The sequence below is a fragment of the Euwallacea fornicatus genome, chromosome 35, assembly GCF_040115645.1.
Source record: "Euwallacea fornicatus isolate EFF26 chromosome 35, ASM4011564v1, whole genome shotgun sequence".
Lineage (NCBI taxonomy): Eukaryota > Metazoa > Arthropoda > Insecta > Coleoptera > Curculionidae > Euwallacea > Euwallacea fornicatus.
Window position 1 is genome coordinate 841666 of NC_089575.1, and position 24441 is coordinate 866106.

Consider the following 24441-nt stretch of genomic DNA (forward strand, 5'->3'; position numbering starts at 1 on the left):
GTATGTTGAAACCTTTTGGAGACTCCTCTGTTTATGTGAATCTCATACTTACAGACCTGTTGCAAAAAAATAGCAGTTATGCCTCTTGTACGCATTAAAATACTGTGTAATTTCGTGTTATAGTTAATTAAAATACGTTTTTGAAGTGTTCATTTAAGGCGAATATGACTTGAACGGTGAGAGTTGAACTGTACATTAATGATTTTTAGTCGAAATAATATGGATGAGACAGAAATGCGAAACAGGATTCTACCACTTAGAAATGAAGAAAAAACTTATAAATTTATTCAAAATGTATTAAACTATCCCGCCAAAATGATCAGCAATGCTGTAAAATTTGTAGAAAAACTGAAAATGCGTGGTAGAAAGAAAAACTACGTGAATAGGTGATAGACGAATGCAGGGGGTGGCGAAAATGTCTCCTTTCTTAATATCTAAACAAATAAAAACACAAACTGGAGTTGACGTGAACACTTCTACAGTGCAAAGGAGATTGGCAGAAGTGAATTTATATGGGAGAAGCCGAAGAAAACCTCCCAGCTACCTCATAGACACACTTCCCATCTCTTAAAATTGGCAAGAGAGCATGCCCTTTGGCCACCGTCTAGATGACTAAATGTTGGAAGACCCTTTGGTCAGACGAATCAAAAATTATTCTCTTTAGTTCTTCTAGACAGTCAATATTTATGTCAAAGCACTGCCACAATCTGATTACAATCCAAAATATACCCTAAAAAGTATAAAACATAATGGTTTGTCGTGTTACTGTATAGGTCCGCTGCATTGTATTGAAGATGGGTCAAGTTGTCTATGTTGATATCCTGGAAAACGTAATGTTTCCTCATGCCAGCGACAATATGTCAATCAGATGGATATTTATACAGGATAACGATCCTAAACACACGAGCAGAAGAGCAAGGGCATGGTTTGCCAACAATAACGTTGACGTTTTCAAGTGGCCTGCACAATCTCCAGACCTCAACCCTATTGAGCATTTACGGACAAATATTAAGAAAGTTTTCTACAGCAAAATCACCTATTAATAAATATCTGTGGGAAACAGTCCAGGATGCTTGGAATATAATTCCAGTCAAGACGAGTTCACGATTATTCCACTCAATGCCGAGGGGATGTCATTACTCAAAAAGAGTACAAAACAAAGTATTAATATTACTTTAGTTAAGGAAGTTGTTTTTTTTAATTATTTTAAAATTTTTCTTTACATTCTCTCTAACTTTTAAGAAAAACTGGTATTTTTTTGGAATATTTATTTAATTTTTTACGAATGAATGTAATATTTTTTATTTAAATCAGATATTTTTCATAAGCTGTGTCGTTTTTACTCGCGTAAATAGTGAAGTTTTATGTTTTTTAGAAAAAATAATAAGTTATTAAAATTTGTTCAAGACTAAAGGATGTTTTCAAAAAGTACCTGCACACTTGCTATTATCTTACACACGTTTGTGTATAGATGCATACAACCCGGCTTATAAAAAAGCTTATTTCAAAACCTCTTCAAACAGGTGTAAGGACTTTTCAAAATTTGCACTTATTCGTGACAGGGAACGTTATTGAATCCCGTAAGGGCACTTAATCTCTGTGAAACTTGTGTTAAACTTTTATAATAATTTACCATTGATTCAAAAAAGAATCATGTAATATGCCTCTGTGTGGTGCCATGAACTGAACCTCTTTTAAAATGTTGAGCAGATGGTAATAGCTGGGGCTCGGTAGCGTATAATGATGATATCAACAGTTAAGTGCCCACAAACTAAGAGCCAAATTATTATTATGTTTTTAACGCTAACGTCAAGCTGGTTTTTACATAGAAATAAATAATCAGTAACAAAGCTCCATTTCAACGTTCACAGTTAATGTTTGTAGCACAATGTTAATTTAACCTTAAAGCTTTGTTGCCAGTTTTCCTTTACTTCAAAAAGAACAAAAGACATTTTTTATAAATCCATCAACAGTGGCTCAAGTGACCCAAATAATACCATGATAGAAAATTTAAAATAGGAAAAATAGGTATAAAGAGGGATCAACACCTCCAGACTGAGAAACTGAAAAACTGGTTACAACCCGGTGGGTATAAGTTTATAGAGCGAACTCATTGAGAAAAGCAATTTCAATTATATTTAAATATTTTACTCCATATGTATACACATTGCTCTATAAACTATTGCATATGTCGGTGAATAATAGTGTTTATGTCTATGTCTATGTTTATGTTTAGTCTTTAGGGCATTTGTTTATATAAAAAAGGGGTGAAGATACCGCAATCGGGATAACTCTTCGATTGCAGACGTAGTCACGAGAAACCCACAAAAGGGACAAGAGTGGTTTGTGAATTCGTCGGTATCATATAAATAATTATAGTCTAGTGCTTAGTGTCTTTTGTTAGTTAGTGTCTAGTTATTAATATTAAAGAATAATGGAAAAGATGAACAACCCTTGTGCTTCTCCGACATCAGAAGTGGGATCTGATTCACAACCGCAAGGAACAATTCTCGAAACCCAATTGAGCCAAATTTTGGAAGTACAAAACCGAAATTTAGTTGCACTAATTAATGCTGTGAAAACACCTCAAGCTGCTGTCAAAAGTGCGACGGTTATTTCACTTCCTAAATTTAACCCAGAAGAAGATACCGACCCCTTATCATGGTGTTCTACAGTTGAACTTTGTTTGGCGGACAATCCGTTAGAAGGAAGTGCCCTCATAATTGCCCTAAGCAAAGCCTTAGAGGGGAGTGCTGCACAATGGTTGTCACAGGTATGTTTCCCTGGAATAACGTGGGCACAATTTAAGGATTTGCTTATCGAACGTTATCGTGGCATCGAAACTACAGCGGGAATGCTGATTAACATGTGGGACGGTTCTCCCAAGGATGGGGAATGCCTTAGTACTTATGGCAATAGACTAATGACATCGCTAATGGCCCGGTGGAAAACGATAAATCTCGAAGAAATAGCTGTGTCCACCGTGTTGGCACACATTTCAAAATTCGACAGCAGGTTACATCGTTTATCTTTTGTAACGAAAGTTGCAACTCGAGCTCAATTACAACAGGAGTTAAAAGCGATGTCATACGGTAAACGAAAAGCCGAATTTCCTTCTGATCGTACCGACAGTAAGAGGGGAAAATTAATACCACCTATTAAATGCTACTTTTGTGGTAAAATAGGACACAAGGCTATTGACTGTCGCCAGAGAAGAGATAGGAAGAAAGCCCTAATTTCAAAAGGCAATCAATCCGCCATCGAAACACCACCACAAAAGCGGTCATTAACTTGTTTTAAGTGTGGGGAATCTGGACACTTTGCTTCGGCATGTTTGAAGAACCACAGCAGCATGTCCTCGTCATCTGGAACCAACAAATCCATCATCGAAAGACGGATCGATGCGTGTGAAGTTGCGGCCCCCTCAGGTATGCTGACTCAGTCGGGTGAGTTTTACTCTTATTGTTTTGACTCGGGTGCCGAGTGCTCTCTGATAAAGGATGATCTATCAAAAAAATTTTCGGGAAAACGAATAAATAATTTGGTCGTTTTGAAAGGTCTTGGAAACATTGCGGTGAACTGTACCTTGCAAATTTTAGCAGAAGTTAAGTTAGATAATTATTCATTAGAGATTTTATTTCATGTGGTTCCAAATACATTTTTAAAACATGATGTCATGATTGGTCGTGAAATTCTTGGTCAGGGATTTGGCATTAATATTACCCAAAATAATTTTAGTGTTTATAAAACGAAAGTCGTTGATGTCTGTGATAAGGCTGAACCAAAAGGGTCTTTATGTTTCGATAATGTTGACACCGATATCGTAGGTGATGACAAGACGCGGTTGCTGCTTATTTTAAAAGATTTTTCTAGCTCTTTTATACAAGGGTTCCCAGTAACTCGTGTTCGTACTGGTCAATTACACATACGTTTAATTGATCCAAGTAAAACAGTGCAACGGCGGCCGTATCGACTTAGTCCTGACGAAAGACAGGTCGTAAGAGATATTATTGATGAACTATTGAAGTACAACATTATTCGTCCTAGCTGTTCGCCTTATTCTAGCCCGATACTCCTGGTTAAAAAGAAGAATGGCTCAGATCGTTTATGTGTTGATTTTCGAGAATTGAATTCTAATACAATTTCTGACAAGTTTCCTTTACCTTTAATCTCGGATCAGATCGCCAGGCTGGGTGGTGCTAAATATTTTTCATGCTTAGATATGGCAAGCGGATTTCACCAAATTCCTATACATCCAGACTCGGTGGAACGTACGGCTTTTGTGACCCCAGATGGTCAATATGAATTCCTTACAATGCCATTTGGCCTACGAAATGCTCCTTCTGTATTTCAGCGGTCCGTAATGAACGCACTAGGGAGTTTAGCTCATTCCTTTGTTGTTGTTTATATGGACGACATCATGATTATGGCCTCCACAGTTGATGAAGCGTTGCAGAGACTATCTTTAGTATTAGACACCTTGGCAAAAGCTGGCTTTTCCTTCAACATGACCAAATGTTCGTTCCTTAAAACTAGGATCGAATATCTTGGTTATGAAGTTACGTCGGGTGAAATTCGACCCAACCGACGTAAAGTTGAGGCTCTCACTGCCTTGCCACCACCCCAGACCGTTACTCATCTAAGGCAGTTTATTGGACTTGCTTCGTATTTTCGACAGTTCATACCCAAATTTTCTCAGATTATGAGACCTCTTTATCTTTTGACTTCAAGTAAAAGGGATTTAGATTGGAAGCCTGATCATGAAGAAATTCGAAAAAAAATTATCTCAACTTTGATCACCGAACCTGTTCTTGTAATTTTTAATCCCGACTATCCTATTGAACTTCATACCGATGCCAGTTCTGAAGGCTACGGCGCAATTTTATTCCAAAGGATAAATGAGAAACTTAGGGTGATCGAGTATTTCAGTAAGCGTACCTCTCCGGCCGAATCGAAATATCATTCTTATGAATTGGAGACCTTGGCCGTTGTCAATTCTGTAAAACATTTTCGCCACTATTTACATGGACGAAAATTTGTCGTTATCACAGATTGTAACTCATTGAAAGCATCACGCAATAAAATCGATTTAACTCCCAGAGTTCATCGTTGGTGGGCATTCCTACAGTCGTTCGATTTTGATATCCAATATAGGGAAGGAAAGCGTATGGCGCATGTAGATTTCTTCTCGCGCAACTTATTGCCACTCAAACAAAAGCCTTGTATAGTCAAAGTGAAAGAAAAGCGTGTCGATCTTACGGAAATCTCGGATAACTGGTTACTAGCTGAACAACGACGCGATCCTGAGGTTTCTTCGATGGCCGCAAAATTCCTCAACAATGAACTTCCAGATGAAATTGCCAAAACTTACGAGTCGCGAGCAGGAACTCTTTATCGCAAAATTCAAAGAAATGGTAGGACTCGATGTCTACCTATAGTCCCACGAGCGTTTAGGTGGTCAGTTATCAATCAAATTCACGAGTCAGTAATGCACCTCGGATATGATAAAACGCTTGATAAAGTCTATGACTATTACTGGTTTGATGGGATGTCGAAGTACGTTCGTAAGTTTGTTGACAACTGTATTACCTGTCGTTTGTCCAAATCCACGTCAGGAAAAGTTCAAGCTGAACTCCACCCTATCCCAAAGATCAGTGTGCCTTGGCATACTGTTCATGTGGATATCACAGGTAAACTAAGTGGAAAAAGCGACCTTAAGGAATATATCATAGTTATGGTGGACGCTTTTACTAAATTCGTTTTTTTGTATCACACCCTTCATATTGATACTAGCAGTTGTGTCAAGGCATTGAAGTCAGCCATGTCGATTTTTGGCATTCCTTCACGTTTGATTTGCGATCAGGGTAGATGTTTCGCAAGTAGGGAATTTCGTGAATTTTGTTTGGCTCAAGATGTGAGTTTACATCTAGTATCTACGGGCTCATGTCGAGCCAATGGCCAAGTTGAACGTGTCATGAGCACCTTGAAAAATATGTTGACTGCAGTCGAAACTAGTCATTGTTCCTGGCAAGATGCAGTAGGTGAAATTCAATTGGCCCTGAATTGTACGACCAATCGTGTTACTAAGGCTAGTCCATTAGAAATGTTAATAGGGAAAGTAGTGCGGCCGTTTGGGCTAAAACTTATAGACAGTAATGACGAAATCAAAGTAGATGTACGTAATGTTCGAGACCGTGCTGTTGATAATATGAAGAGTGTAGCAGCGTACGATAAAGTTAGATTCGATAGTAATAAAGCTAAGATTACTCGTCACAAAGTAGGAGACCATGTTTTACTTAAAAATGAAGAGAGACATCAAACAAAATTAGATCCTAAATTTAAGGGCCCGTTTGAAGTAACGGAAGTTCTAGAGAGCGATAGATATACCTTGAAATCGTTGACAAATAATAGAACATATAAATATTCTCACGAGAATTTGCGGGCTATGCCTGAAAGTCGAGTTCCTGTCGAATTAGACTTGAGTGATGAGAATAGTATCTATGAGAACCTTGATGGGGAAAATGAGAAGCAGTAGTATGGAAATACATTGATTTGGCTAGAGGCCGCACCAAATACTGTAGGTTGTATTCGCAAGTGCACACTAGAAGGTGTGGTCATGAGGCGATGGGCAGCTTAAGTTTTGGCGGGGGCCTGAGGGTTGATACCACTAAGTGAGCTGGTATGTTATCGCTGTGGAATGCAGCAAGAGCCATGAATAGTTAATGTAACTGAGCTTTCTCATTTCCTAGTTGCAGTACCTGTATGTTAAATGGTGTATCATATCCCTCTATATTCTGTTACACGAACAAAAAAAAAAAAAATAAAAAAAAATAAAATAAAATAATAATAATAATTTGTGCTATGATCGTAAATATTGATTTTGATTAGCTCTCTTTATTCTAGAATCACACGAGGACGTGTGCAGGTCAGGAAGGCCGTGTCGGTGAATAATAGTGTTTATGTCTATGTCTATGTTTATGTTTAGTCTTTAGGGCATTTGTTTATATAAAAAAGGGGTGAAGATACCGCAATCGGGATAACTCTTCGATTGCAGACGTAGTCACGAGAAACCCACAAAAGGGACAAGAGTGGTTTGTGAATTCGTCGGTATCATATAAATAATTATAGTCTAGTGCTTAGTGTCTTTTGTTAGTTAGTGTCTAGTTATTAATATTAAAGAATAATGGAAAAGATGAACAACCCTTGTGCTTCTCCGACACATATATATGTATATAAGAATTTTTTTAAATTCGTATTCTTCGAATAAGAATTTCGTGGATTTACTATTGAAAAAAGGCACTAAAAATTATCATTAGGCAGTGACCGGAGCTAACTAAACCTGAGAGAGCTCATAAACCTCTCTATGAGAATAATTTATTAGCCCCTATAAAAGTGGCATTGTGCTAGTCACTAAATCCAAATTAACCCACCCCAATGAAAATCTTTTGAATCCAAAAGATGCGAATTCAAAAGACGTGACAAAAACACAGATAAAAGACAACTTTACAATGGATCGTAAATTAGGGCTGAGGGCACGATTAGGAATTGTTCAAGAAAACTGACAAAAAAGACAATTTTTTTTGAAGAACGAATATTAATACGTTTCTTTAATGTACAGGGTCATTCCCCATATTTTTCTTTCACACTAAAATTGTTATTTTTGGAAATAGAAAAAAATAATTAAGGGAAATGTTTTAGTTTTTAAACATATATATTTAAAATCGGGGAGGCGAGCAGATTCTAAAAAAGTATAAATATACAGGGTGTTCTATATAAAAAAAAACGCAACTTGCCATTTTTGACAGGTTTACGATGTTCGTTCGTTTCATTCGATGGCGGATTCTGCTAATTCATAATAAAAACTAAAACATTTCTCCTAACTATTTTTTCTATTTTCAAAAATAAAGATTTTAGGGTCGAGAGAGAATATGGAGAACAACCCTATACATACATATACAGGGTTGCCCAATAATGCGTCAAAGTGCCATATCTCGGGAAATATAAATATTAAAAGGAAATAATTCATAACGAAATTATTGGTCATTAAGAGGTGCGTATTTTAATTATTTTTTAAATGTACGGGAACCATCATAAAACTGTGGTACGACCAAATTGAATGATTTTTTTTTATGGAACCACCCAATTTTTTAAATTAATTTCGGATTTACCGTCAATTTTTAAACTCAGTTTATCTAAAGGATCTTTGTCAAAAATGTACTGTTTCCGAGTTATTCGAGAAAATTCGAAAATTTTGATAGCTGCAACGTCACACCGAAATCGGTGCTGTTTCCTAATCGCTGCAAATTCCGAAATCGGTCTTATGGTTCTCCAAGCAGATGGGATCCGAGAATTAAAACACGTCAAAACGTAGTTTATTAGGTCCTCTTAGGATCCTATTGCGAAAGTCGCAGCGGTTAGGGTACGGCACTGATTTCCGTGAGACCTAGCAGATATCAACAGTTTCAAAATTTCCCGAATAATTCGGAGACGATGAATTTTTAACAAAAGACCATTTACATAAGCTGAATTTAAAATGTGATGATGTCTGAAAGTGACAAGCGAAATTGGGGGGTTTTATTAAAAAAACGAACAAGCATAATTTGGTCCTGCCGCACTTCTATGGCGCTCCCTGTATATTTGAAAAACACATTTTCATGTGCGGCTCTTAATGACCAAAAATTTTGATATGAAACGTTTATTTCTAAAACTCATGTTTACTCAGATATATCACTTTGACACACCAATGGGCAACCTTGTGTAAAACCATCACTGAATCGGTCCTATAAACTCATCATTAATGGTCGATTCTGCAAATTTGACAAATAGACCGCGTTTGCCCTTCCTATTGAAAGAGGGTTATTTAAAACACTTCTTCATTACGCATTTAAGTTTCTTTTTCATCTAATCTCTGTTCTATGGAGCATGCAAAATCCCACACTCAGTGTAATAAACATTACTTTGACCATCTCTGATATCTTTATCAAAGCTTTAAGGACCGCTGACGCGGCAGGTGACTGACTTTCGGGGGATTCCTAAAATCGTCCAATTGAGCCTCGACAAACAGACGTCTTTGTGAAGATGCCGAAAGGGCGTTTCCAAAGATTGGCATTTCAATAAGAGACTTTTCACTTAAGACTTCTTTGAGCCCTAATCCCCCCTATTAAGAAAGGGTTAACTCCACGTGATGATCTATGAGGCTTTATGTCTTAAGGAAACCGAGAAGAAAACATCTCTTGGGAATCAATGTTAAAAACGAGGAATTCATTCCTAGTAAATATGAGTTCTTGAGTATGTGAGTTTATGACTGGCTTGGTAAAAAGCATATTTTATGTGAAAACGTCATTTTGTCGCTCTTCGGTGACTCCCCGATTTTGGGACGATCATTGACATTTCTTGTCACTCTACCAAGAGTACAAGAAAGGTCGTTTCTCATGTCGAAATGGACGTAATATAAATATTGTGAGTCAAGCAGGCGGGTCGGCTATTAGCGATGATATCGAGTCGAGTCCCGGCTTCCTTTGTAGTCAAAAACGTCCCGCCAGAAACCGCAGGGTTATTAATTTTCGGCCGATCGGGGGAATAGATGAAGTTGGTTCTCGGAAGGGTACGACCATCATCAGCGGTACTCAAAATGATATAGAAACAAATGGCTCGTGTCACTACTGAAATATCGCCCCGATTATTAGTGTTGCTCTTCATACTTCATCATGTAGTCACAAAGAACTATCACGGGGGCCGTCTATGCTTTGTCAAATGTCACAACATTCTGCGACAAAACCGCCCCGAATATGTGTCTTTTGTCGCGCTGCTGCTTTGTCCACCATCCAATGATACATTAATTTTCGTGGAATAAGAAGAATAATAACGTCATCGTACCGACTGCTACCTCACACGTCGCTGGTACGACTTTAAAGGAAGCCGGGGCCAATCAATTCCGATCTCGTTTAATAGACGGGCCCTGCCACCCACGCCCTCTTGGTAGGGAAGCTGCCACCTATTCGAAGGCGGCAGTCCAAAGGACACATTGACTTTTGAGAAAACCAGAGAAAGTGGTTTAACCCAAATGAATTATTTCCTAATTAAATAAATGTCCAATTACAAAACTATGAAGTTTAGGTAAAGGAAATGCTACATAGATACATGTAACCATGGAAACGAATCCAAGGCATATCCTGACAGTACTTGTTATTTAAAATGGAATGAAACCTCGTTTCGTGAGAAACGGTCATAGATAGGACATATTGGTATCACTTGAAAGGGTATTAAATAGTGATACAAATGAACACATTCCATTTGAAATAAGCAAGATATTCCAAATCATAAGTGAGTAATCAGTGTTTTTGCTCACCCTGTATGTAAAATTTCAAGAGAACTGTTTTCAACTTGAAGAAGTAACTGTTGTTAAGACCTGCCGGTCAAAAAACGATAATTAATTCATTAATTTCACGTAGAAAAACGTTTTTTCTTGACCTTTAACATTTTTGCACTTCTCTAATTTGCTCAAAAAGTATTTGCTTCAGACTTATTTTAGTGTTATACAAACTTCTACTACTTTTTTCTTCTAATTTCAAATATTTAAAAAAATATAAGGTGTTAGATTTAAAAAAACGTAAGTTCGCATTGTATCTTTTTTTGCGCACCCTGTATAGATGACAATATTTTTAAAATGCACCTTATAAGGTCGTACATATAAGTGTTGAAACAATTTTTCATCAAAACCATTAATAAAGCCATAACCGTGCGAGGCGCCCTTATTGGACCACCCTGTATAATACAAAGATATGTCTGAAATTGTACTCGGCTTTCAGTTAGAACAGGAAAACGGGGTGGTTCCATTTAAAAAACCAAAATTCGCAGTCGTATAGACTTTTTTATGAGTCGTGTATGCGCTGTGTGTTTTGAAAAGTTTCAAAAATGGTTAAAACGAAAATCGACGTATCCGAATGTATTAACCAAAATGGCTGTATTCCACAGATTTTTGGTATGGTCAATAATAAATAATAACTCTGAATGTAAAAAATAACAATGACGCGGGCAACGTGGACTTTATCCCTCCATTTTTAGCAAATTAGGCACTAATTCATGGTGGCGAAACGGACGATGGCATCTTATGTCTCATACAGGTTGTTTCAAAATTAGTCTGCTAACTGCTTACTGTAGGTCCCTGTGACCAAAATAAGAAATAAAATTCATACAAACGCAGGACCGTATTCGCTTCCTGTCTGAAACACGTGAATGATTAATCTTATTTTTTTAGAATTTTCCTAATAACTCCGTTCAAACATCAATTGTTTGTATGAAAATTGGAGAGCATAAAATAAGCGTAGAAACAGATATTTTAAGAGGAAAACTATTTTTAGTTTCACTAGGAGCATCCTTGTAGAGGTGACTCTGGACGTTTTAAGCAAAAAAAAACTGATAACAACTGGTTAAAAAAAAATTCAAAAGTCTTAATGCTTGATATTTCTGTGAAAAAAGAGTCTTTAATATTTTTCATAACAACAACCATTTGCAGAGAAAAAATAAATAAACTTGACAATCTATAACTGGGAAATTGCATCAGTCATTCTTTGGCAGAACAAAAAAGACACCCTCACATGCATTTTTGCAGATTGAGCGGATTTTCAACTCCTTATTTAACTGTTCTTTTATAAGTAACCTAATGTATTTAATTTAGTTTAGTAGTTTTAATAATAATTAGTTTTAAAAAAAATTTTCATGATAACGGTTATCGTTATAAAAAATGTTCAATAAACTTTTTTTTTTTTTTAAAGAATGGAGAGCATTCAGAAAATTATTATTATTTTTTTAACCAGTGGCATATCATAGTTTTTGTTATGGGTCCCACCAACGAGGACGCGCCTGATGAAATTTGAAACATCGTTTTTCCCCAAAACGACGCGTTTCTACGCCTATTTTATGCCACCCAATTTTCACGAAAATACTTAATGCCGGATCTGATTTGTCAGGAAAAACTAAAAAATCACATTTTTTATCGCTCTCTATTTCAGACAGGAAGTGAAAATGGACCTGTGTCGCATTAGCTTTGTTTCCTCATTACGATCACAAGAATCCGCAATTAGCGGACTTGTTCGAAAACACCCTGTATATGCGCCGCTGGCATCAGCGCTTAACGCACCTCTGGCGGCAAACTTGACGTCACAAGCGGATTTCTAATACACGGACATCTTTCATTACAAAAACGCCATAAATTGTTTGCTTACCCAGTTTTTCTAGATCGTTGGGCCAACTCAACGGTGTAACAACACACTGAATGGTTTATTTACTTTGAGGAAAGTTGTTTGAAGTCCATCTTCACCTCGATGTCCTGCAGTATATGAAAATCTGGCGTGTACATTTGTCATACTTGAGGCTAGTTTTTGAATGCAAAATTGCCTAAGGAGTGATTGCACCGACTCAAGCGGAAATTTGCGCCATCTATGGACGCTTTGGAGATTGAAATTTTCGGAAAGTTCATCAAAAGAGGTCTTCAGTAGAGGGCCATCTTTGGGCACAGCTGAAGGAATTGAATGCATCTTTTTCATCGCTGTTAATTCTTCTATAATATTCTATTAACGTTCCTATTTCAATGCTGTATAGTCTATGCTCCTCTGGTTTGCGATGAAATTAAGTTCTAATTTTGATGTTTATAGAAAATGTTTGGATTCCCGTTTGAGCGTCACTCAGGGAAGATAAGTATGGATAAAGGCGCCTTTGCCATACCATCACCTTTCTCAATAGATTTCGGGGAACGGTAGCAACTATTCCGGCAAAAAAGCACCCAGTTTATCAAATATTTGCCCCGCTTCAATAATTTAAAATTAGTGTCCGAATGTATTTTAATTGTCCGAAATAAATAACGACGTTTCGAAGGAGTCAAATGTTAAATATCTTAAATGGTTTGTGGTGATTAAAAATCAATGATGAAGATAGTCCAAAGTCGGCGCCTTTCAATAAATTAAGCGGTGGGTTTTGAAGTCGGTTTTATGGCTACCACTCGGCATTTAAGATTATAATATGTATGACATAATTCTTTGCGGGGAATTTTCTCTTTGAGAAGCCGATAGGTTCGTACGGATACGGGTACTGGTACCGGTACTTAATTCGGATCGCTTAAGCCCGTTGAAGCACTGATCAAAAACTGGATCGCTTTTTTCAAATGTTGCTGCCTTCATTCAACCGATTTCTAAAACTCAACAATGGACCTGACTTAGGAACCACGAATATGAATAATTTCGATATTGAAATTTCAATAGTTTATTACCTTATTACTCCACGAAGGTTACCTCCTTCGCATCCTCCAGAGTTTAAGTTGTAATCGAATGCCGATGCTCATAACTAAAAAAGGTATTAGTAGGAGCGATCTAAAGAGATGTTAATAACTAATACGAACGAGAACAAGTTAATTAACATAAATGAGAGATATAAATAATTTTCAAACAAAATCATCCGTTACTGAAATCAAAACCAAACGGCTCTAAATTTGTTTATTTAAACTCATTTGCCTTCGCTATTCGCATTGGCACTTGATTCAAGCAACTGTTCTCATCATGCTTTTCTAGCACACATACATGTATACGTACATATGCACGTACATAATTGAAGACACAGGGTACCTATAATGTACACACGTATCGACAATAACCAGAGCCTATTCCGCCAATGGGGGCACCAAGATCAATGTGACAGCTTTTCTCTTTGTCTCAGCCCATACTATAAACAAAGACAGGGTATAGCGCTGAATGACATTGACACAGTGGTAACAAATAAGAGTTTTGACACCCAAAAAGCAGATTTTCTTCTTATAAATGGTGGGACGAATTGGTAGAATTTGAAAGTCACCAGAGGTATCGGCTTCAAATTGCATGTGCACACATCAAAATCCGTTAAGAGTACGCTTAAACAATTTATTTAGAACTATAAACATTTTGGTCATGCCTATGACCATGCGTGCCATCGGCAGCCCGAAACGTGACGGGACGAAAGTTCCGAAGGATTTTATCGTTCGTGCGATAGGCCTGGCGGCCCCTTTTTACGGCCAACCTAAAAAATGGCACTTCACTGCCGGCTACTTGTGTTACTCTCGGCCTGTAAACCAAATCGTCATCGTCGGCGCACCTGAACATGAATAAAGCAAGACAAAGCGCCAATTGCCCGAGTTGCCGCGGAGGCCTCGGGCCCCAAAGCCCCACGTGGTCCTCGGCGGTGTCTTTGATGTCGCTCGCCACTCGATAAGGATAAGTGCACGTTCACACTGCGCAACTCGCGATTGATGTGTTGTTTACCAACAAGTGGAGATGACCCCTTCTGACCCACAAGAAGATTGTCACTCATATGGCACCATCCAGCGTCCGCTCGGACGGAATTGGGAATCGTTTCTTACCCCTTCTTCTGAAGCGTCCACACCACTTTTTGTTGGTTGAGCTGATGAGTTTGAGGTTGCTGCGGGAACGAACGTATCTCATTTGCGGGATGTTTTACGACCGGTTCGGCAATCGGCGACTTCAAACGCGCACGTTGTTTACATAATAGAGGTCCTTAGCAGCCGGAAACAATATGAAACAGGCGCAGCGCGGACATCAAAGGTTGCCGCTCCAGCTGCTTTCTTCTTCTTTCAGCCCTTGGCCCGTAAGCCAAGGCTCTCGAACCAGTGGCGCAACCTGCCTCTTCGGAATTCAACCACAAATTCAAGTACCGGGTAACAAGTTTTTATCCTCATTGCTACCTAAATTTTGGTAGTCGAGGCTGATTTCAAACGGAACTACCCTCCGTGGTATCACTACTATATGTACAGTGATACTCCAAGTTCACCCACGTGGACATTTGGATATATGGTATGATTTTTAGTAATCCGAAGGAGGTCATTTGAGAATCAGGAGACACCTGCAAGTAATTCAGGGGAATCGTCTGCATCTACTGCCAAGCGTTATGTGGAATTATTGCAACAATTAAAAGTAAAAAACGAAGATATTTGGTGACGTTTGGGTGTCAGATTCTCAAATTTGGATACTTGAATGTTCCCCGTGAATGACGCCAAGGCAGCCAAAGCGGTTCTTCCACCTCCAATAGCAATAAACATACGTACGTGTGTATGTATGTATATGTGTATATCTTACTAAAGAATAACGTGCTCTCTAATTGTATGTATCATTTGAACTTCGAAGTTCATTTGTGCGGTCAATTTGTTCATATGGTTATTTATTTATGTCCAGACTGGCGCTTGAACGATTCGTTTTACCCGAGTTTGCAAATCAAATTTACTATTGCGATTGTTATGTAGAACTCACTATTATTTTTATTACATATTTTACTATTATTGCTGTTACACGCTTTATTGAATTCATGATATGCGAAAACAAATGTCATTTATTGTTATAAAAGTGGTACTGCATCGTCCCGGGACAGTTATGGCGTAGATAAGTAGGTACCTTAGCTTTATTTCTCTCCTCGGATTGAATGTTTATTCACAAATATCTCCATAAGGACTTATAATTTAAAGTTGCTCAATATGTTTAATAAGTTCGAGGCAGATTGCTCTTTTTTCCTTTAATTTTATTTTAAAATGCGTGAGACCAAAACCTATATTCGTCCTTTCTTAGATATTTTAATTTTAAAAAATGTATAAACTAATTCTTAAACGGAAATGGAAATGCCAAATGGAAAATATCGCGTTAACCCTGAAGGAGCTGCACTCGAACCCAAGGTGCGGAATAATCTTCCTCTTCAGAGGTAATTTCACGCTCAGAATCATAAAACTATAGGATGATATTTGCATTTTTTCTATAGATTTTTTAATGGCTTTTTTTTGTTGTTTTTGAAGATTTGTAATTAATTTTATTACCTTCTTTCGGGCTCATTTCCCTTATGGGGGCAGTCTACGAATAGCAAAGCAGTTTTTGTTCATTTTTAAGGCATATTTAAATTGTCAGTTTTTGTGGTCATTGGGACGGATTTTCAAATCTGCAGAATCACCCCGTACGAAGATTGTAGAGTGCAATTTTTGGTTGAATTTTACCAACTTGAATCTTGTTGAAGTAGTGTAAGCTTTAGAAGTAAAAATAATAATAGTTAATGTTCCCTTCCTCGTTTGATGAAAAGACCGCCAAAGCAGCTGTGCGATTCAGTCAACTGCTGAGTGGCCATTCTGCTATGATAAGAGAAAACCGTTTTTCGACAACTGATAAATTGGAGCTAGTTCGGTATTAAACGTCTCAACGAAAAGTTCACCAAATCGTTTTATTGTCATTTTACCTCCGTCACAATTCTTCACCCTTCCAGACCATATAAGTTCAACAAATCTTGCTCTGCTACCAAGGTAAACCAACCCGAATCACAGCGTCAAATTCAGGCACGGACCAGCAGGGCGTCGCATCGAACTAACGACAATTGAACCTTTTCAATTAAATTATATTGGTCGTGGGCAGACAGCTATATTGTCGGCTTTATCGCATAAGTCGTCATTAATTGCGATCAGGAAATACATGTTATTATTTTCGTAAAATAAACGAAATGTTTGATGATCATTTAGGGAAGATTAATATCCGAATATCAAAGAAATTCCCTAATAACTTAACGACTGGTTTATTTTTTGCTGTAAAATTAATTCATTTCGCGCCACTTTAAATTATTCCGGGACGTTTGAAAAATACACGCGGTACACATATAATAAACTGTTTATTCACGAAGGAAATGCACTATATTAGATTATGTTTACAATGTACTTATAAACGCAAATAAAACAGAGGCCCACAAGTGAAACTCCAAAACAACTATCTCGCCTGTTTAAAAAGCCAAGATTTATACGCTCCCGAGGATAACTAACACTCTTGTTTGCTTTGGCTGATGCTAAATGCTTCAAAGGACGCCGAACTATTTCGAAAAATTCTGATCAAATTGATGATAATTTATCTTTGACGATAAATTAAGCAGGTAATGGGTATGATGAATGAGGATACCGAATCGAATAATTTGTCTGAAATTATTTAATTAGTGAGCGCCATTAACTTCCAGTAGGTAAGTCCTTGTATATGTCCCCTTGGCAGGTAATTAATAATATATTAGGCACGCGTTTAGCATAATGTTCTTCTTAATTGCTTTGGCAATTTTTCGGAAATGCATAGCTAATCCATTGATTTATCTATTAAAAAAACATATCTTTCGCACCGCATGCCGCGAGGCAATTGAAAAATTTTCTACTGTCTTTGATCTGTTATCGAGCAACCGGAGGCTGTGTTTGTAATTAAGGCACCTAAAAGATTTCAGAATTAATAATATAATGCGAATTCGCAAAAGAGCGAAGCGGTTTAGATTTTCCCCTGATCAAAGTAAGTACAACAATTGGACTGTGTAAATGTTTTGGATATAAATTAAGTCTCGGTGTTTATCCACGGTTTAGTCGCGATATTATTCGGATTAATAGTTTATTTGAATATGGTACAAGTGGCAAAGAAAAATTCGGTCAAGATATTTGACCATACGCTGTATACCTAGTGCATGCGCAACCTCGTACGTTTGGGAGTTCAATACGTGTCCCGCCATCTAACGGCATCGGAACCTAACCGTTCCTTAGACGATATGGCCGCGACAGACGTTTCCCTGAAAATTTCAAATTTCCCGAGAAAACAAACTCACCTTCAATCTCATTGTTCATAATAATTATTTTCGACTATATTAAACCGGAGAAGTTAAATTTTTGTAATGTTCGTTAGTTTAATTATAAGCGACCTGCTGTGATTTAAAAGAAGATCAAAGGCGCCGCCGGCATCGGGTATATATTTTGAGCTGAAGCGCGCATTTTTGTTGTGTTTAATTTCTTCTTCGACGCAAATTACATTTAACAGAGCATGTTACATTAGAGGTATTCCGAAACGGTTACCAGTTGTTCTGTAAATAGCCCGGTGGTACCTGTTGGATATGTTATTTACGTTAAACGAGCTTAAAAACGCTCGGATAATTAATTCGATTCTTCTTAATGGTTCGGTGAACAGCCGGCATTTGAACAGGATTCGGCTATGATGGAGCTTAATCAAGGATAAAGGTCAATATCGAATGAAATCGTAAGAGATAGCTGTACGCCCCAGTTGTCCGAAACGTAAATTCAGTTTTATTGACGATAATCATTCCAGCTCTAGGATTACCCTAAACGTTGGTTAAGGTTGATACGACAGTGTCTTGCTAATTTTCCCAAAATCGTCGTTTCTATGGCTCATAAACAAATGATCTTGTTACCACCAGGCCTTTGGTATGAAAAGGTTGAGAACCACTTTCAAACTTTACTGATTCTCTGTATTTAGGTGACCGATCATTTGCGAGCTGACGCTGGCAGAATCTATTTTTATTAGTTTTATGTCAAGAATATGCTCTTTACAAAAGAATATCTCTAAACATATTTTTGCAACCGCAATTTAGTGTCTTACTTGATGATATTGTCGAATTAGTGTCTACTTCCATAATGGATCGCGGAAGAAAAGATGCTAATTCCACAATTTCACCAAAGGACCATTTGGTTGCATGCTAAGAAATGCAGATTTTCAATCACTGTGTGACGTCAACATTCCCAAGTGGCCCATTTTCCAACTTGACGTGTATATAAGCGCTACGAGGGATGATTTGTAAGTACTTGTATGATAGACGATAACTGAAACGTTCAGGCGCTCCGTCTACTGAGAAATACAACTTACTCGGTGGTCACAAATCATAAATCGCTTTAGTTAAAGGGTGTTTATGAAAATAACTCGATTTATTTGTCGCCTAAATCATACTATGACGTTGGGTTGACTTCTGCATCTGACCTCGTATATTTGATTAGCTGCAGACAGACGTAATAGGCCTACCATCCATCTGCCAGAGACACTCAGTATTACCGTATCACAGTAATATAAAAATTTAATTTTGAATGTGGAATAATAGAAAAAAACTTAATACCGTTTGCCGCAACGTAAGTACGGAGAACATAACACCATAACACCATGGGATATCTGCTCTCTTATGTCCTGTTATCAAAATTGCTTCCGCTGTTGGAGTTGAATTGGCAACTTGGTGAAATTTACAAGGGACGTAAGCAGGAGAAAAACAAATGTATAAGCTGATGTAAAACCACAAAAGCTTGTTGAACGTAATCCAAAATCCCTTTTAAAAACGCCTCCTGCCCTCACTTTAGCAAAGCAGTTCAAGACTAGCTAAGAGCATGAAGGTAAATTTGAAAAAATATCACCCAGTACAGTCGGCACATACGGAAAAATCGTAAAATTTTTCCTGTAGCGAAAGCCATTAAGGAACCCAATGTAAAAGTTATGAATACAGTGTGGTGTGTGTATAAGTGTAACAGACAATCGCACACATAAAACACGTTTACAAGTAACTGGCGACAAGCTAGGGTTCGGGGAATCACAAGACTGCATAAAATACGATGTAGAAGTACAGCATACAGTCTGCGTAATAGAGATCAGTTAAGTTAAGTAGCCTACGGTGAAAAGGTAATTCGTATGATTTGTGAACTGTTTCGCTGCTAATGTAATAACCGATTGGGAACGACATGGAAGAACATGACGAACCAATTAAAAAAAACGTAAATATTATCAGAGGATCTACGCAAAAACCTATGGGAATCCTAGTCAAAAAGGCAAATATTTTCATGCAAATTGGACATATAATGGAAAGACATTAGAGAACCATAAAAAAATGGGATAAATACGAAACTACCATTAGTCTGCGCAATAAAACTCGTTCTGGATGTCCCCGAAAATTAACACATCTTAACATACACGATATAATGAGAGCGGTTAAAAAAGGTCCAAAAACCAGTGCAGTGCAATTAGCCTCGGATATGTGAGAACAGAAGGGAACCTCTATAAATGGTAGTACTGTTCGACGAACCCCCAAGTCGCAAGGTTTTCATGGTCGTATATCCCGTAAAAATCTATCTATTACTGCTGAAAATTATGCCCCGAGAATAGTCTTTGTAAAAAAAATGATCAGAGCCTTTGAAATTTCGGGACATGATCCTTTTTACGGATTAAAGCAAATTTGAAATATTCAGTCAGAAAACAAAGGTCAAAAATACGGCGAACGAAAAATTCTGAGTTGGAACTCAAAAAGCTTTTGACTTCCGTCAAACGCGGGGATGGTGCCGTAGCGCTTTGGGGTGCAACGGCAGCCTCAGAAGTGTACATTTGAGTATTCCAAAAGCCAATTTACAGCCCAGTGTTGTTAAATTAGGTTTTACAGGGGTCATGGCTATTTCGACAAGATAATGACCTCTGACTGCCTATGTGGTCAGGGATTGTCGGTTGTACAATGCACCGAAACAGGTCGACACTTCACCCCAGTCCCCATTTGAGAATCATTGGGGGGAGTTTAGTACAGAAAGGTGCATTTTACACAAATTACAAGCGCAGCTTCTCTCAAAATTGTATTACTTGAAGCATGGGACACAATTTCCCCGACTGTTACACAAAACCTAATTAATTCAATGCCCAGACAATTAAAATTTGTCCTTAAGGCCAATGGTGGGTCAACAATATATTAATTAACATCATCGATGATCACAAGACGCTCTGTAACACGCCGATTTTTGAGATTGTGTACTGCCTTTTGCCTCTGCTTTAAAGCTCTCTGTTAGAAGATATCAATCTAGAATTCCTTACGTAATCTATGTTTATAGTTCCGAATGTTGTCATGTTTTTGTTTATCTAAATATACGATTATATTCTATATAAACTCTTCCTCTTAATTGAGTTTTTGTTGAAAACATTTTTTGTTCAATTTCTGGAAGTGCACTCACTTTTGTCACTGACCGTACGTCGAGAGGCGCATGCGCAACTCGAACTACTTTACGCAAGTATAAGTAAATATTGTCAAAATACAGTCTAACGGGCAGCTAACTTAAGTGACAATGTGACCATCCATCGCAAATGAAACCTGCGTAATGCTTAAGTTTCATAAGGCAACGGGTGACATCCAAAACTCCTTCGTCTTCAATTCGTGTATTTTGTAACTCTATAGTGCCTGTGACAATGTAGCAGTTATTAGCTATAATTTTCTTAATTATGTAAGGACCGTGAGTATCAACTTTTTGTTAATGCCAAAACCGTCGTGTCTGCATTTGCAACCATCACATATTTTCCCACATGATAAACATGGGAATTTTTACGGTGTTGATTCGAGTGTTGCCCGCTCTGAGCTTGATCCTTGACTGTATTTTTAGCAGTGCTGGTACGGAACTAAATAATGTGTTCTGAGTCAGCGTTTGATCTACAACTCCGAAAAAAATTTCAGGCCGCACAGAGTAGCGAGTAGAGATACCAGAGGAATATGACGGCAATTGTGACCGATTTTCGATATCGAACCTCGTTCGCTAGAAAGATATTTCTATTAAATTTCGATCTGACACAAACTATGAGCAACTTTTCAATTCCCGGTATTGTGATGGAGATATGCCTCTCTAAGGGGCAGCATTCCAGACATGTTGGCATTCTACATAGGTATGAGGCTGTTTGATAGTGAAATACTCAGTATCAATCTTTGACCATTTTGTACGTATACTTTCTGCCTCCATACCACATTTGTGCCTTATAAAATGCACAGATCTTGTGACAAGTTATCTAGAAAAAGAAATTATTAATGTATGAGATGCGTCCCATTCTCATTTCTTCAATACGCTATCTTTCAACAACACCGCATTCTTCGGAATTCGGGTAGCCATTATTGTATCGACCAAGGAATTCTTCTGGAAGAAGGGGCATCAATTAAAGGAATTGATATCCAGCATCTGTCTGTGTACCAATCAAATTAAAAACCATTCGGCCGCCTACATCTGGTTTTCAGATGCCAGAGTAAAGGAGGACGTCAGAGGTGCTCCTCTGTGCTTCATAGATACGCGAATCTACAAGAATATCTACTGGGGTAGTAACCGCCAAGTTCTTCAAATCCACTTGGTTAGGCTTTCCTTGAATACACACTGTATATTGTCTCATTTGTATTCGTCGAACGGGATTATTTGTTTAAGTATTGAGACTGTTTGTTTCGCCGATTACTGCGTCATACATCATATTCGGCATGGATTGAACTTTCCAAGATCGGTTCGAACTCCTGCTTTCTTTCGAGTTGTTCACGTCTTCTACAAGTTTAACCGTGAACACGCCAAGAAATAACAATTTCAAGTAATATTGTCAGAACTGATTGGTCCTCTGGTCTCTCGTGCCTAAAGCGTACGGATTCTCAGTAATCCGTATACCCTCATCAACATGGGAGCCCCAACAACGATTTTTAATTCCTTTAAAGAAGTTTCAAGGGAGTGACCTCTTATAGAAACTTCACGCATATTTATTTATAAAAATGGCAACGTTTTCGAAGAAAAAAATATCTTGAATATATATATGTAGGTATTTTCTAAAGTACACATCGGGTAGCCCAAGTTTCTATAAATTGACACTCCTCAGGACTGGCATAATATTCCATTGGCGTAAACACACGGTTTCTTGACCAATGATTTGGTGGATGATGCGCGAACGGCTCATCATTTGATGAAGAACTGTTATTCTCATCTCGAGTTTCTCTGTCGTCATTTTGATTTCTAAAAAATCATCAACTACATGACTAATTTTAGACAGTTGCCTTAGAAGTAATCCACACGCGTATGTGTCTATCTGCATTGTCAAGACCCAAATTGTCAATGACGTTTTGCAGTTATTTCTCGGTCAAAGGTTCTGAAAACAATATTTTTGTGCCTCAACAACGCTGCAGTCGTGAAGCCCTAAGGATGAGAACCGAGGAGAGCAAAAACTACCAGTGATTCAACCCATTTCCAAGGCGTTAAATCGACACCGAATTACTGATATTTTCCATTGGGACATGAAACGTTTCGAAAATGGGCATAAATTTGGTGATCTCGCCTCGCTACCTTTTGCTGCTTCCCTCATATCTTCATTAGTTAAAGGATTATACAGGAAATGTCAAGGAAGGGATTTTTCCAAGTCTGAATTTTGGAACTGGCATGAGCTGTGAATACGTTAAATAATGACATTATAAAAATAATAAAAAATAATAATTATAAAAAATAACAACTCTCTAATCCCTGATTACCTCTCAGTAAAAGTTTAGAAGGATCCTCTTCGTTGGCTGATTATTCGGAATTATTCACAATAAATTAGATTTCAACTAAGAGTTCGTTCTTATTTTGATCCGTTTTCATCTTCCATTTTGTCAAGCGTTGGGGTCAAAGAACGGTTAACCTATTCAATTTACTTCTTTGCTCCTAGGGCTCCTTTGTAGCCTCTAAGACGTGTGTTTGGCCTGGCGTTAATCGTGATTTGTAAACATCGAATATTACACATGAAGTGCGCATCATATGGGATTTTTTTTTAAATTTACGAATTTAAGCCACTTTTGCCTCTGCCTTCGTCTTTGCTCCAAAAATAATCAGAAATAATGTTCAAATCGAGAAACCACCACCAAATTGCGCGTTATTTTCGTAGGTGCGAAAAGTAATTTTATTTCACAAAATTTGAGAAAAAAATCAAATTAATGATTTTATAACGATTCCGTCCATATTAATACAATGCAAGAAATCAAGAAAAACTAACTTCGAACAATCAATACCAAATACCATTGAGTACCATCATCAAATACCATTTGCATATCTCAATTCAACCTTTTAACATAACTTAAGTTCGGAATTTTTAGCGCTTAGAGAGAATTAGGTGCAACGAATATGAATGGAAGTATGAATGTAAGTAAAAATATAAACTGGCAAACAATTCTGCAGTGCGGTAACTCCATTGATTGCAATTATCTATTGTAGACGGACCAAGGGGGAATAAGATTGAGCATAAACAATCATAAGGCCGAGCAGATAATTAAAGAAGTTGAGCAAAGACTGAGATTTCCGAACTCCTTTCTGAAATGGATATAATTTCTCTGAATAATTTTGAATAATAAAATTTAAAATCATATTCACCTTTGAATGATCTTTCAGAACTATCGAAGTTGTCATAAAAAGGCGGCAGGAAGAGAAAGGATAGAAATTAACATGAAGGAAGTTGCGAAATAAAAATTTTAGTTGCAATAAAAGACGGGATAAACAGTAATTCGAGGAGACAAATAGAGACAACTACTTCGGGGGTGAATACCCCAATCAACGTTTAACTGCACTACCTGCCCCGACTGATAACAATGCCACCTATCGGGTGCTGCAGCTAGAATTCAATTAAATAGACGCATATACAAAGCGTTTCCAAAACAGAAGGCGCGACTTTAAAGGCCCGTTTCTTATCCCAAAATGCGAATAACAGTTCTACCAATATACCTGTGTATGTCCAGAGTTGCTTCATTGGCACTATACAGGGCGTCGAATTTCAAACTAAATATCGCTTTTAGCTTAGAAACCTATTTCCTAATATGGCAAACAATGCGAGGTCTTTTCTATTGGGGTAGGCTTAATTC